The following is a 16,340-nucleotide window of genomic DNA, read 5'->3' on the forward strand; positions in this document are numbered from 1 at the left end:
CGTATTTATCTCATAGTGATATCCTAAAGTTAATGTTAGGGCTTATGTTACAAGCTCGGAACTTACTGTACAAAGTACATCAAGAGACACTGCATAAGTCATAAAAATAATATTGGTTTTCGGGATAGTATTTCTTGTAGGCATACTTCCAGGAAGAAATGGCAAAGTCTCCTTGCTGTCGCTGTCCAACGGCCCTTCCGGAGCGAAGATAAAATACATGTCACTATTATGATAATGTGACCCTATTATGATGTCACTATTATGTCACTATTATGATGTATCCCTCACATTCGACTTGGCCCTTTCTCCAGAAAAAGTACTGGAAGAAGAGCTATTTTGGAACATGTCAAAATGTTTGGATTATTTAGATATTATAAGGCAGAACAGCTATTTTTAACTTATTGAAAATTCGACATTTCACAATTTTGAGCATTACATTTTTTATTGTTAAGCTATTGATAAAAATAAATTTCTAAAATCTTACGTGGCGTCAAATAAGTTTGAAGTAAAATTACACACTTCCCCTCTTCCTGTTGGTTATCAAAAGAGAACTACGAAAACAATCCAGGTAAATTGTGTGTATATTATTTCGAATATCCTGAACATACTATGTGTCTAGATTTTGTATTTTGTTTATTGTTTGGTTTATGTGTCTATATGGAAAGGTTTATAAAGACTTTTGTTATCATATAATACCTATTAGCTTGTTTAAGCTGACTAGAGGTCTTAATACTTACTGAATAATTTAATGATTCATCAAAGGTTTATAATAATGCTGTGATGCATAATGGAACAAATATTAATATGGATCATACATGTGATGGAAGGTTATTCGTTAGGCTTTAGCTTGGCATTTACGTGTCTCTTCTAGGTTCAGAAGTAACATGTAAACAAATTGTCTTCTTGTCTTCACAGTTATTGAAGTTAGATATTCAAACAGAACATCTGCTATTTAGAACAAGCATCGACTTTAGTTATACTTAATGTTGATGAAGTCTCACTAACCTCATATTATATCGGGAGCATGAAGGTGCAGTGGTAGACGTATCACCTCTGGTGTTAGTGGTCCCTGGCTCTATAGCAAGTGAAATGAGCTCATGGTGGACAACATCGTCTTCATGGTTTTTCTCGGAGTTTCCTGTTTCCTCTCACATTCTCATTCCATACATCTTGCAATATCATTCACTTCCATTAATTATCCATCTCCTTTAGCTTCAAGGGAATAATCATGGGATGTAAAAATAGAAAATTTCACTTCACTTAAAATCTTGTACGAAAAAATAAAAATGTTACAGTAAATTACATCCTAATATGTAATTGTTTCTGTGACTAATATTTTAAGTTCATAAACTAACCTAACCAAATATAATAACTTTGGACACCTACACTAAACAATATAGACGATATAGGTTTGTATACTCCATATTAATGACATTTAGTAGATCTATTAACCACTATAAAGTGAAAATATTTTAAAATAATAAAAAAAGAAAATTAATTTCACATTTTTTCGGAACATTTCACATTTCGAACATTTAGCATATATTTTCTTATCTGACTGTAATGCCTAAATGTTATACCCCTGTTTTATTTTGTAATTAATTGATTATTATAGGAATTTTAAGTTTTTTTAATCAAATATAATCTACTACTTTTGAAGTGACTTTTGTCTTAAGTCCAAACTAGCATTCAGGCTTTTATCTAGGCCAAATATTCTGTATGGAAGATCGAACCCACGAAAGAGCAACTGGTTTACTACATTGACAAAATAGCCCATTGCAACTAATGAAAAGGAATGAATATTTATGAAGGCTATTGTTTATTCATTTTGTCAGATGAATGAAAATGTTTAGTCATTTTCTCAAGTATAATGAAACAAGAAGCAGTCACGTGCACACCACGTGAGGGAGGTTGGTTTGTATGGCGTGCTATTATCTGAATTATTATTGAAAATGGACGTGGTAATAGCCTACATTAATACCACTTTCGATTTCAGTACAAAGATTGGAATGAAGATAGAATATACTTTTAGATGCTTAATTGATTGTAGAAGACAACTTTTCGCTATGTACAGTGTGTCTGTAAAGTCGCGCAACCCAAAGTTTGATTGCAAATATCTTTTGATCTAAGAATGATAAAGCTTAAGACTTGAAACAAATGTAAACATGTTCTATGTAGATATTTTCGAGATCATGAAAAATGCTGCAACTTGTAACATTTTTGTGTTAGTAACGAAAGAAATTACCGAAAGTGTAAAATAAAAAATGTTTAAAATGAAGAGAATCAATATTCAGTTGCAGAAAACTGAATTCCTGCGGGTGAATTCCTGTGTATATGTACAGTATGCATCAACATTTATCCATTGGTGCGAAAATGTGACAAGGTTGATGCAGTGTTGCCATATAAATAGGCTATTTAATGCAAGTCCGTAAAATGGGTGGTTTTTGAAAGAAACGCGGCCCCTGGCATCACTGTTGTCGTAAAATTACTGCAACAGGTGTGTTTTAGATTAATTAATGATAAGCAATGAAAATTTACACATAATTGATAAAATGAATTTTTATTCAAAAAATTGCGATAAATAATATGAGTAAAACGTATTAAAATTTCAAAGTCCTTTCAATCTCTAAAAGGCGGAGGAAAACAAACACTGTCTCTGCCAGCTTAGTGCTTGTAACTACACAAAGGTGACTTAACCCTTTTAGGATTCTTGGTAACTCCTGTTACCATGGTGTAGTACCGTCTTTGATCGCTTATTTAGGTTCTATAACAGGTATTTAAGCCTGCTTTTATTGGCCAAGTAAAGTATGGGCCAACGAACACTTCAGATACGTTCTAGAACCGGATGGTCAACTTGGCGGCGCCAAGTGGGGGTGGACCGGCATGATTATTTTATTTTTTCTTAAGGCAAATTTCAAAAAAAAAAATTCACGCCTTTAGCTTTCAAGATATCAGATTGAAATTTAATATGCGAATTGTGTGTACATTTAGATACTTCTAAAATTTTTTGAGACCCCTACGTGATACCAGGGCCTGGCCCGAGGGCAGCAAGTGTTCCGAGAGGTGATTTTTTTCAGAAAAATTTCCGGTTTTTTCCGATTTTTTCGGTTCAGGTGTATGATATGGAGATGTGAGCGGTACCGTTGGAAAGGGATTATACTAAAGAAAATGACGTTTAAACCATGACTCTAAGCCAAATAGTAATGACGCAGAAAATTTTTATAATGTGTATATTTATGTCTATATATGTACACTCATGTCCAAAATTATTGTCGCATATCTATAACTGTCTTCTTGTAAGAATATAATTTGATAATGATTTTGCAGGGTACTTTTAACACTGATATTATGTGTATAATCAGGAAATGTATATTTGTGGTAAATTTCATAGGAAAAGAATTATAAATACGAAAATTATAATAAGTAAAATAAAATGTTGCTAAATAGGCAAGAAAATTTTATTTTCGTTTTATTATACTTTTTTACTGCTCTTTTGACATGAAATTTGCTAGATGCATGTCTTTGCCGATTATACACATACTAACATTGTAAGAAATACCGGGCGAATTCGTTATCAAATTATATTCCTACAACAACATATTTATAGACATGCGACAATAATTTTGGACATGAGTGTACATAGGTCCGATATTCAGACTTCCAACAATTTTCCGTCATTTGTTTTCGAGATACAAGATTGAAATTTTGCACACGTATTATGTACATAACAACGTATTTTTAAAATAAATTCAGATTCCTACATCAACCCAAGCTCTGGCCAGAGGGGCAAAGTGTTTTGGCGGGATTTTCAGAAAAACTTGTTTTTTTCCCTCCAATTTTTTCTGTTCAGGTGTATGATATGAACATTTAAGTGGTACCGTTGGAAAGGGCTCGTTATAGTGAAGAACTTGGCGTTTGAATCATGATTCTAGGTCAAGTAATACTGACGCAGTGCATTTTTGAAATATTTTTATATGTATAAAACGAGAAAAGGCTCACCTTCTTCTCCTGTTTTTTTTCCTATTTTCCCGTTTCTGGTGTATAATACCGACAATTGAGTGGAACCGTTGGAATCCTGAAAAAACGAGGTATGAACCATGACCCTACGATAAATAGTGAGGAAGCAGTAGCTGTTTAAGTAAAAGTCTAAAATTTACCTCAAAAGTGGAAATCCTAAAAGGGTTAAAGGCTATATATTACTCATGTTCTATAGTGTATCCTTCAACATAATAAAATTACGATAGTGCTTATGATTTAACGTGGAATTCAAATACGAGTCTTCACTTGGCTTTCCTACGATAGTGAAATTCTCATTCATGTGTTAACACCGTTTGAAGTGCATTAGTGGTGCTCAACACATGTCCTAGTGAGCTATGCTCCATAAGACAACAATCAATCCACAAGAATCAAAACAAAAATGCGTGTATCGATCGATACATTGTACCTATATAATTAGCTTTCGATATTAACGTTTTTAAAATAAATTCTTTCCCCTAATTTTGGTTTATCTTTCTGATGTCCAATTCTTTTGCATTTGAATGATGATATTATCTTTAATGCTTTTATTCTCTATTCTGTTTCCTTATTATTTATAAATAATTGCTTTTTAATTCTTATTCAGGGAATTTTTCCCCGGAGCCATTCCCATTCCCCTTCTTACCAGTCCCATTTATTCTATCGTGCTCTGCTGATTTCTATTACTTTCGTACAAATACTTATTCTCTCCCCAGTCCATTAATACTAGAATTTCCCATCCGAGAAAATCTGAAATCACCACTGATCTCAGAAAATGACCAGATAGATAAAAATTAACTAACGTACCAAGCAGTGTTAAATATTACATATGATTAGTGCTCTCAAACGGGTCGGGTCAGTCTGGTCAGCTCGGGTCGGGTTGTCGGGTCAGCTCGGGTCGGGACGGGTCACTCGGGTTAGCTCGGGTCAGGTCACTCGGGTAAGTGCACTTTGGTCAACTGAGTTTAGGTTGAGCTTAAACTCGGCTAGAGTCGAAAGCTGCTGTTTTTCACTAGCTGCCTAATTAAAAATAGCAATTTTCAATTGATTTTATAGAAACCATAAATTTATTTTGAACACTTGCAGCTAGTGTTTTTATGGTAAATGCTTATATTTGTACTTGTGTGTACTTTAATTTTTAAATGTGGAAGATTGATTTTACCAATCGACTGTAATATTAATATCTACGCCAATATGGAGTCTGTATTTAGAACAAATCTAGAAGTTGTTTAAGCAAGGCCAAAAGAAAGATTGGATATGGACGACCAAGCCCAAGCAGGGCCGCGGTAGCTCAGTGGTAGAGAATTCATCTCTGGTGCGTGGTGTCTATGGTTTGATCCCAGCTTGTGCTAAGTGGGCTTTGTGGTGGAGAAATGCCGTGTCGTGTTTTTTCTCGGGGTTCTCCTGTTTCTTCCCACTTTCTTCATTCCACCATTTCATTCATTTCTCATGGTCTCCGTATCCCTTAGCCTCGGTGCAGAATCGAGGGACCTTAAACTGAATATTTTATTTCACCAAGCCCAAGAACATCGATACAAGAACAAGATAAAGATTGGATATACAAGACGAAGTGTATAGTAATCTTGCTCTTGGCCTTGTTTTGGTGATCACCAAGTAGCGATGAGTATATTTTCTTGCTTTCCGCATAGTATGAAAGACCATAATCAAAATCACACTTGGTCTTCATTTGTACCGATGAGGCGAGCATTCTTGGCTCTTGTATAGCATGAAAGTCCACCAAGACTACGAAATGCAGGACCAAGACTAGACTGCAAGACAAAGAATAAGACGCAGTATTGATGACCAAGACCCAGGGAGCTAATTGTTTGAATTTCATTTGTTGGGCTGAAAGTGATGAAATAAAATTAGTACTTTATAATTAATTATCATACTGTATTTTTAAATTTTAAATTACAAAATTCATATTATGTATCTTCTTACTTGCAACTATATATACTGTAAAATACGTTTTAATTACCGAGAAAGAAAAATCAAAGTGGCGCGGGTCCCGAAATCATAAGAACCTATTTTGGGATGAAAATTGAAGGGTTGGAAAAATCACAGGTGTTCTCCCTTTCCTCAACCCTCATCATTGTAGTTAAACGATTTCCTTTTGTCTCCGCCAAGAGACTCTTGCTACTGCCTTCCGAGAAGATCCCCTGCCGTCCGAGCAGGTGAGAACACTGACCTTGAAGAAAAATTTCGTCACATAGAACTAGAGCAATAAAAAAAATAAATATCTCCCACGTCGGATATATCAGTTATCAAAAGAAATAACCAAACCTCAAAAGTGCCAAATATTCATTAAGATGCATATACAAATCCCCCGCTTGATCTAGCTAGTGGTTAACGTGTAAGATTTCGGTACACGTGGTCCGGGTTTAATCCCCAATGGAAGTGCATTTTGGCGTTTACCCAGTGTCGTGACCATAGTGCTCTCAAATGGGTCGGGTCACCTCGAGTCGGGTTACGGGTCGGGTCGGGTCGGGCTGGGTCAGTCGGGTCAGCTCGGGTCGGGTTGTCGGGTCGGGTCAATCAGGTCAGCGCGGGTCGGGTTGTCGGGTCGGGTCAATCGGGTCGTATCACGGGTTGGGTCACTCGGGTTAGGTCGGGTCAGTGAATTCGGGTCACTGGTCGGGTCGGGTCGGTCTTCAACCCGACCCGACACGTTGACAGCACTATATATGATGCAGTATGGTCGCCACACTATCTATTAAGGTTAAACTGGTACTAAAGCAGTCATCAACCTTTTCGGTCAAGGAAAATATTTATTCATTTGGTGTATTTCTTATGATAATTTGTAAAATATTCTCATTTTGATTTTAATAATAAATTGTGATTATTATTCTCCTAACTTATGACTCTTCTAACAGTGATACATACTCCTAATAGTGACATGTGTATAGAGGCATGTGTTACTTTTAGAAGTATGTGTGTTACTGTTAGGAGTACACGGTGTTTCAAAACAACACCGACAACGTTTGAGAGGTGATTCCTGACACCAAGATAAGACAAAAAGTATAGACCAACCTGGGTGTACAAATGCTTCCTTTCGTAATTATAGGCTGCCGAAAACATAAAAAATGAAATTTGAAGGTCCATAGCTCAAAAACTATGGGACCTACAGTAGTCGGGTCAAGACTTTACTCAAGAACTACTATGTGCCCTAACCAAATATCCAAGTTTTAGAATCCTGCGGTACTTCCACAACAATTTTTATACAGGTAGTTGGTGAGTACTTCAGATCATATGCCCGTAGTCAAACTCTCTCTATAAAAATTGTTGAAGAAGTACACAGGATTCTGAAACTTGGATATTCGGTTCGGGCACATAGTAGATCCTAAGAGAAGTCTTGACCTGACTACGGTAGGTCCCATAGTATTGGAGCTATGGATCTTCAAAGTTAGTTTTGTTTTTCATCTTTTCGGCAGCCTGTAACTCCGAAAGCAAGCATTTATGCACCCAGGTTAGTCTATACTTTTTGTCTTATCTTGGTATCAGGAATCACCTTCCACACGTTGTCGATGTTGTTTCGAAACACCGTGTACTCCTAACAGTAACACACATACTTCTAAAAGTAACACATGCCTCTACACATCTAACACTGTTACGCACGCAACTAACAGTGACAGTAATTTAAGTATAGGTTTTCAGCCGCTTATTATCAGGTTTAATCTGTAGGTGATCCTGTGCAATGTAAATGTTGTATATAGTTCCATCTATGTACACCTTTATTTGCATTCTATGAATTTTACTTTTCTCTTTCAATACTAAAACATCAATAATATAGTAGTTATAAACAGATTTTTCTATTGCTTGCGTTTCTTTCTATTTCCTATTTCACGTTTTGCTTCTGAGCTGAAGACGAAAAATTTCAAGGTCCTTTTTAATTTTGAAGCAGATGGCTGACCATAAATATTTATCTCGTTATCATGCTGTGCTGATCTTCAAATATCTACAGTTTAATTTTAGCCTTCAACAAAATACCGAAAGAAAAATGGTAAAAGATAAAAAAAGAGAGAGAGAGAAAGAGGTGGGGACAGGCAACCTAGTGTATTATGATGATTTTATGGCTTATTTCACAAATTAGTATTTTGTATTACAAAGGACTAGTTAATAAAATAAAAAGAAACCTCTAATGTCAGTAAAATTCAAAGAAAGAAATATTTCGATTCAATTACTTGTACTCTTTCTTTGCTTATTGAAGTTTAGCGTCAGTTTTTAGTCACTAGCGGATACAGAAAGCATTTTTGGAGGGGGCGAAACACCTTCTGCACTATTAATGCAGGCTTCAAATGCGGAGTTTTGCCTCAAATCAGAATAATGTGGTGCAATAATTTATATAGTCCTATAAAATGGTAGTTATTGCGGTGGTTAACCACACAGTCAGTAGCGAAGCTATATGCAACTTCGATATTTAACTTAAAATGGAATTCGAACCACTGTAATGCGTTCAATGCTCTCTCACCGGGAATAGAACCCAGAATCACTAGTTTTGAAGGCGCGCACGCTTGCCATTTCTTTTTCATTCGCCCGAACTGAGACATTTGTCTTCAGGGTCTTGTAACAAGTAATTTTATTCAATTGTCTACTTAATTCAATTCGAGATGGACACAAAAGTAGAAACGTCGAAGACAGTTAAAAATAGCAATGCTCTTGAGACGGTAACCACGAACTTATTGACGTTTGTGCGTGGAATGAAGAGGGCCGACAATATATCAGAGTTCGATAGGAACCAGATTGTGATGGCTAAACGCCTGGCAACGATCATTTCGAAAACGGCACGACTTGTCGGTTATTCGTGAGCCGCCGTCGTTAGTGTCTTCCAAAGGGAGGACAAGGACGGTCAGCATTAAACCAGCATCAAACTACAAGACACGGGACAGTTATACCTCATTAAGGATCTTGGATGTCCTAGACTGCCGACGTGGGTCCAACAGGATAGGTGCTAACTGTTGCACAATTAACCGCAGACTTTAATGGTAGACAAAACACGAGTGTGTCTGAGCACACAGTTCGCCGTGCAATATTAGATATGGACTTTCGCAGCAGGCGTCCCATTCGTTTACCAACGTTAACCTCGCGGTATCATCCATAATGGCTAGAATTGGCGCGTTCCCATCACCATAAGACAGCAGAACAATGGCATAATACTGCATGGTCCGATGAATCCCAACACTACCTTCATCACATCGATGGCTGGGTCAAAATGCGTCGCCTTTCTGCTCGAGACGCGCAAAGTGGGATAAGATAGGACGATGATTGATCATTACGATTTGGAGAACCTTCAAATGATCATACATGCACCTGGTAGTGCGTGTGTAGTAGGGCTCCCAGCTATCAACATGGGATTGCTGGTGACATACAATCATTCATATAAGTCATATTTCTAGCTAGAAATGGCATATTTTAGCAGGACCACGCGACTTATCACAAGGTCAATGTTATGCTATAGTGGTTTGAAGAGCACAGGGGTAAATTTCAACTGTTGCAATGGCTGCAACCCAAAATCACTCGAATACTTTTGTGATATGATTCAATTTCAGATCCAAGCTCACCACCCATCTCCACGGACTTTACAGGAATTAGGTGACTTATTCGTGCATGTGTGGCTCACTACGCCTCCATCCTACCAAACTCTCATTGCTTCCATGCCAAACCGCATTGCTGTGCCCTGCAAGTCAAAGGTGGACATATCAGATATTAGGTAGGTGGTCATAATGTTCTGGCTGGCCAGTGTATACGCACGCTTGATACTCTTAAATATGAACCTCTATATTACTACTATAAATACCATAAATTCAATATACTAATGATGGGGTAAAGTGGAATTTCCTATCTTCTTATTTCATATCCCGACAGTCAACCTCCTTAACATTTTTGAACACTGCACAATGTTTACTTGTCTAATGCACTGGTAACTACATGATTCATACTCAGATATGGTCATGCCAAGCCATGTTTCACTAAACACAAAATTATTAGATTTTTATAAATCCTCAAACTACCTCAAGTTCTCATGGCCTTGGTTCGAACTAAGAATATCTCGTACCAGAGATTAACACTCTACGACAGAATCATTTACAGTTAGATCTTCCTTATGGATTGTCTTATTAGAGATTACTTTTCAAGAATCTAGAAAAGCCCTAGTCATGAAGTCTGAAAGTTTCTGTTGATTCAATGAATTTTAAAAGATTGCAGCACACACAAAGAAATACGAAAGTCTGTTTGTTTATATGTTTGGAGCTTAACGTTCCTTTTTTTTAAAATCTCGAGGTTATATGGGATGTGGACGTATAGATAAACGTAGGATCTGGGCCACACGAGCTCTCACAAGGAATGCCACGCTTTATCTCTTGTACTTTAACCATTTATGCACGAAGATGCCCCAAATACTGAACTTGAATCGACGGCAAACTCTCGTTTGCTTTTCTAAACTATTTGAAGAAAATGACACTTGCCAAGTTTGCTAAAACCCAATAAACACAAGGAAAGGGCCATAGTGGCTCAGTGATAGAGCTCTCTCCTTTGGAGCGAGGAATTTCTGATTCAATTTTAAACAATGTGAGTTTGTGATGGACAACTATCGTGTCGCTTGGGTTTTACGAGATTGCTCCGCTTTCTTCCATATTCTGACACTAATTCTTTCATTATTATACATTTTCATTTGTCCTAAAAGAAAAAATCGTGAAACGTGAAACTAGAAATATCTTGTAATAAATGCAAGATTTAGACCCGATGAGTCTCCACCGAGAACAGAATCTTTATCTCCTATACTAGAGAATAGCAAAAAGTACTCCGCTTACCAGATCCGGCCTCCTGTTAATGTTCCTACCTGCCTGTGACACGATTCCTGATCTGACAAATGTAAAAACAGAATAGAGTTCCTTCGAAAAAGCTGTATTAGAAACAAATTGACGGTTGAGCATTTTACTTCAAATTCTGTGAATTGTCCATTCAGTTTGAACCAGATTATGAGATAGGGCTTAGTATTACGAGAAATTGTAAAATATACCATTGCTGCCTTTAATAAATTATTTTGGTCAGTCTATCTTTTTCTTTGACCGTCTCCTAAAAGCGTTTGCCTATGAGTATCTTACACTTCAATAATTTATTCTTGGGAAACTATACTTATAATTTGAAGCGCTTGGAAGATAAAGGTGTTATGTAACAAATTGAATATGATGGGAAAATTGACTTTCACAACTTTGTCCCATAACATACCGCCTTCATCCTTTCTAAATACCTGCACCCAGACGAGGACTCACTAAATAAGGTGTTACGTGGCATAATTAACATATAACACGTGCATGAACCGCCAGAATGCAACGTTTCAAAAAATGTAACATAACACCTTTATCCTCCAAGCGCTTCATTTGTTTTCTAAATTATTAGGAAGAAAGAAAGAAAAAGTATCCAGTTAACTAAAACGCTATAAATACAAGTGGATAATACGTGTACAATCATATCTTCCTTCCTCTCCTTTCGAACAAAAAGGAAAGATTCAATTTCTCTACATCTTTTAACGGGGAAATAAATATAGAGCCTCATATCGTTCTTGCCATATGTACGTACTATGTTTTCTTTAGGAGAGTAATTGCCGGTATATACTACACGACTGTCCCTACTATTGAAGAGAAACTTGAAGATAAAAGTCGTGGATGCTTATCCGAGGACAAAAGTTTGAAACAGCCGTGATGATCAAAGCAAAACAGTTTCTGTAAAATCTGGTGAATGAACTTTTCTAGTTGTTTCCATTGCGTTCTTATCATTCGTTTCCAGTTTATAGAACACAAAACAAAACTTTTCGCACAAGAAAGGGCCCAGAACAAGACATTTTAGGGCTACTGAAAGAAAAGATAATTCCATTTCTTTCTCTTACCCTTTGAACAGCCTTTTCTTCTTTCGCGTTTTCGATTTATCTTCTTGACAAATGTGAAATGAATATATATATATATATATATATATATATATATATATATATATATATATATATATATATATATATATATATATATATATATATATATATATATATGTATATATATACGCTTCATTGAGGTTCTCTCTCATTTGTTGGCTTTCCGTTCCATATGGAGAACATTTTTCATCAATAAGAAGTTTACAAGAACAGTTCATTACTCCCTACAGACCCTCTTTTATATATAAACAATTCAAGTCTTTGGCAAAGAAAGAAAAAAGAAAAACTACACAGTGATACCTTTGAATCAGAACTTAATCCATTTTAGAAGGCTGTTCAACTTCCAAATCGTTTGAGTTGCAAGACATATTTTTTTTTCTTTTAAAATACCTATGTAATAGAAACTGGATTAATCTATTCCTGAGTTTCGGGAACTCGATTTTTCAAAATGTTATTAGTAGTTAGTACACTGCATTATTCACTGCATTAATAAATAATAATGTTTGAGTAAAAATGTAATAAATAAGTAAGTAAAATTATACATACATACATACATAATGTATATACATACACATACATATACATTATACATACGTACACACGTACACACGTACATACGTACACATACATTATACATACGTACACATACTTATACATACACAATATACTGTATATACAGTGGCGGATCGAAGGGGAGGCTATAGGGGCTATAGCCCCCTCCTTGACGCTCAGATATACAGTGGATAAAATGAGCTTCATCCTGCTTTACGCTGGATAAAGCGGCAAAATATGGTTTAGCCCCTCCCTTGATCATATCCTGGATCCGCTCCTGTATATATATAAACTTGTATTTCCTGTGCAAGGAATGATGTGTTGACACATGTGGAAGCTGGAGGAGGAGGAGGGAGAGATTATGCTTGGATAACAAGTCACTTTCTTTGGTAACATAAGACATCCACATTTCTGGGAAAATGTCCGCACAAACACACATGAAGAGAAACATTTGATTGTCTAAGCAAAATTTGCTTGATTTTTTCTTTCGGATTTCGATTTGTTCTACTTTTGAGGCGTTCAGATTCTGGAAGGAATACTCTACACATACTGTACTTTTAAAAGTTGTTTTATGTTTTGGTCTTATACAGTAGTTTTATTGTCGATCCCCATGGATAATGAAATGAAATGAAATCTTTGAGTTTTACGTCCCACGGTTAGCCGTCCCTTCCCCCATGGATTTTGAATACATGCTTCAAATTCAAGACGTACCTCTTCCCTTAATGAAATGATTCCTATTTTTAAAAATATTTCATTCCCAATTGATTCAATTTCTGTTAAGGTCGACCATCCTAGTTTCGTCTTACCTATCTCCTTAAGCCACTATCGGTAGCCACTGACCTCTAATAACCCTCCTCTGATACTATATTTATTATATTAAGCTGTTGTCATATAAACTACACACTTTTATATACACATTTATCCAGGGATAAAAGTGAGGAAGAACGCGGGTGGACATCGATCTCCCACTTCCAGGAAATATCTATGGCGTCCCTCCACTTCCTAAAAAAATACAATGGGCTAAATAGGCACGGGGAACGGTGTGACGTCATGCGTCCCCTTACCTTTTCATATCCACTTGTACCCCTATCAAATAGTATATAATTAGAATATCAAATTATATATACAGGTATATATAATCTGATGCATGGCCATGCGTTCCTGCTGAAACGTTCGCCGCATAGCCGGACAGATTTTCATGTGCTTTCGTTATACTGCGTTCACTATTTTATTTCAGTACACAGAGCTGAGCTGGGTTGCAAGGGAAACAGATAACAACTAAGTCCCATTCTTTAGTCATACAATTTTAAAATACTGATGAAGTTAGTTAACAGGCATAAAGAAATATTCAACTCACTGCCGCTACAATTCATGAAGAACTATGACTAGCCACATGTAGAGCATTAAACGTAGTGATGCATCATCAGTGCATCATCTTTGAAGTGTCATTATTTCTGACTTTCTGGATCTGAGTTCGCTACTTCTTAATTCACGTAGTTCCCCAATTGTCTCATGATTATGAAAATATGAAAAGAAATCTTTCTTCTACAAGCCACGTTTATATCTTGGGGGATAAGGGAGGTGATGATAATGAACGAAATGATGGAATGAAGAAATAGGGAGAAAATCCATGCAACAGTGGTTGTCCACCACAAGATCCACTTCGTGCGAGCTGGGATCAAACCAGTTGCCTCACTCACTAGAAAGGAGCGCTCTACTCCTGTGCTACCGCGACCTTTCATAATGACGGATCAAACACTAGAAAATGCTAGTGTTCTAATTGGTGGTAGAACCAGAGACCACGTACTAAGAAGTCGCCTGAGCTAACAATTCAGCTAAGCAAATCAATAAATTAAAAAAAAAACTTCAACAACCTGTTTCCCTTTTTATGCTGTTACTCGCACCTGCAGACGATATATTTCGATGCTTATGCTGATAAGAAAGAGCCTCTCCCCCCAATTCATTATACATAACCAACTTGTTAAAATTGTATATAGGGTTAACGGGAGCTTATGGGAAGTAAGTGTTTAAGATGACTGCAAATACACATGATAAGAAAAGTGCCATGATCGGGGATCACAAATAGAATATACTGCATATTAGCAGAATCAATTTTTGATATCACTATTCCGAGAGGAAATAGGCTTAAGGGCGTCAGCCTCTTCCCTATACCCTTGGTCTATAGTGTGAATTTATGCATGTAATTTGAATAGTATGGTTGAAATAAAATATACCAACATTAATAACAGTTGTCACACTTCTGTCTATCGCACAGGCAGTTTGTGTTTGGTGTTTTATGAAATAGAATATGAGTCCATTTTTTCTTTCTCTTCTATAAAGTGTTATATGTAGTCCTAATATCGGAATGCATTACTATGTGTGGTGTTTCTTTTCTTATATTTTCCATTTTAAATCAAAACAATAGCAACAATCAAAACAATAACACAAGCCAAGAAATGGACATTGTGTATTGATCTTTAATGCCTTTATATTCTGACCATCTTCGCACCCTGTAATGTAAAAATGCATTCATACCTCTCTTTCCCAAAGATTCTTCAACCAATAACAGCAAACGAACACATAACATTCTGTAGACAATACGTATAATAGAACACTTGTAGCTGTTATCACAATAGGACTCCGGTAAACTTCGGTAAATATCTGAATAATGTGACATATCATAATGGGAAAAGATGCTGGCGTGACAGTTTTGCATAACTGTAGCGTTCCTGCTTTCTTTAAAGGATCTTTTCAATACTACATCGAGTAGGATCTTTTTAATACTTATCCGAACAGCGGTATATTGTGCAAATATACGGAATTCTTATGGTTACACGGGGAGTCAGTACGGAGCATACGGATCCATATGCTATGTACTTTTACGGATCCATGCCGTTGCAGGATGTATGACATCTAACAGTCTTCCGAATATTACATACCTATACGTACGTTATATACGTCAGCCATACGTTACATACATCTATCTGTGTATGAGATCCTGATCGCCAATGTACAGCTCTTTCGTTCGTGCGGAAAGCACCTTTATTCTGAACACTTGCATGGAAAGTACGTTTAAAATATACTTTTTCAGTTATACGTTTGTTGTACGTTAAGTCCAAAAACTACAGGATTTACACATGTAATCTACGTTTTTACGTACATCACATACGTGTATTTTGATAATTTTTATATTTGATTTTATAAATTGAATTACAAATAGATATAAAATTACAAGAGAGTTTCGTTCCACAGAGTGAAACTACTGTAGGTAGACTTCCAAACTAAGAGTACCCAATACTCAAACTTGAAGTAGTATAACTGCAGATTGCAATAGAGGAATAAGATCTAAAACAGAATATGTGTTCCTTGGACGTTGAATCCATGTTAAAAACCATTACTTGCTATCTCTTACTGTTTTGGGTCTTTACATCTTAACATTGAAACAAGAAGCGCTGATTGAAGTTTATCGCTTTCTGTTGAAATAAATGAAAAAAGTTCAAAGATGAAATATATTCTTGTGGTTCTGAACCCGTATCAAAACAATTGCTTGTTGCTATCTACATCCGTTTTTATCCATTGTGCTATCAAAGTTGTAACCAAAAAAAAAAAAAAAAAAAAAAAAAAAATCGTTGTTTTTTTTTTTACTACCTCCCAGAGGAGGATCTAGAAAGTAAAAACTGGAGGGGCCAACTAGAACCTAGACTATGATAGATATATCATGAGTTTGCTATAAACTTTGAAAAATATATAAATAATAGCTTCAATTATTTTCGTCACTGAAAAAACTAGAGGGGCCTAGGCCCCCTCGGCTCCGGGCTAGATCCGCCACTGCCACTTCCTGTTTCAACAGATA

The 16,340-nt window shown here is 36.2% G+C and overlaps 1 protein-coding gene across 1 annotated transcript in view; it reads right to left on the minus strand.

Moving 5' to 3' along the window:
- LOC145694290 (uncharacterized) overlaps window positions 1–16,340 on the minus strand; it is a 412,113-nt gene that overhangs the window by 41,015 nt on the left and 354,758 nt on the right. The gene's annotated exons all lie outside the window — the stretch shown is intronic.

Source organism: Thermobia domestica, chromosome 1 (genome assembly GCF_964235325.1).
Source record: "Thermobia domestica chromosome 1, izTheDome1.hap1.1, whole genome shotgun sequence".
Classification (NCBI taxonomy): Eukaryota; Metazoa; Arthropoda; class Insecta; order Zygentoma; family Lepismatidae; genus Thermobia; species Thermobia domestica.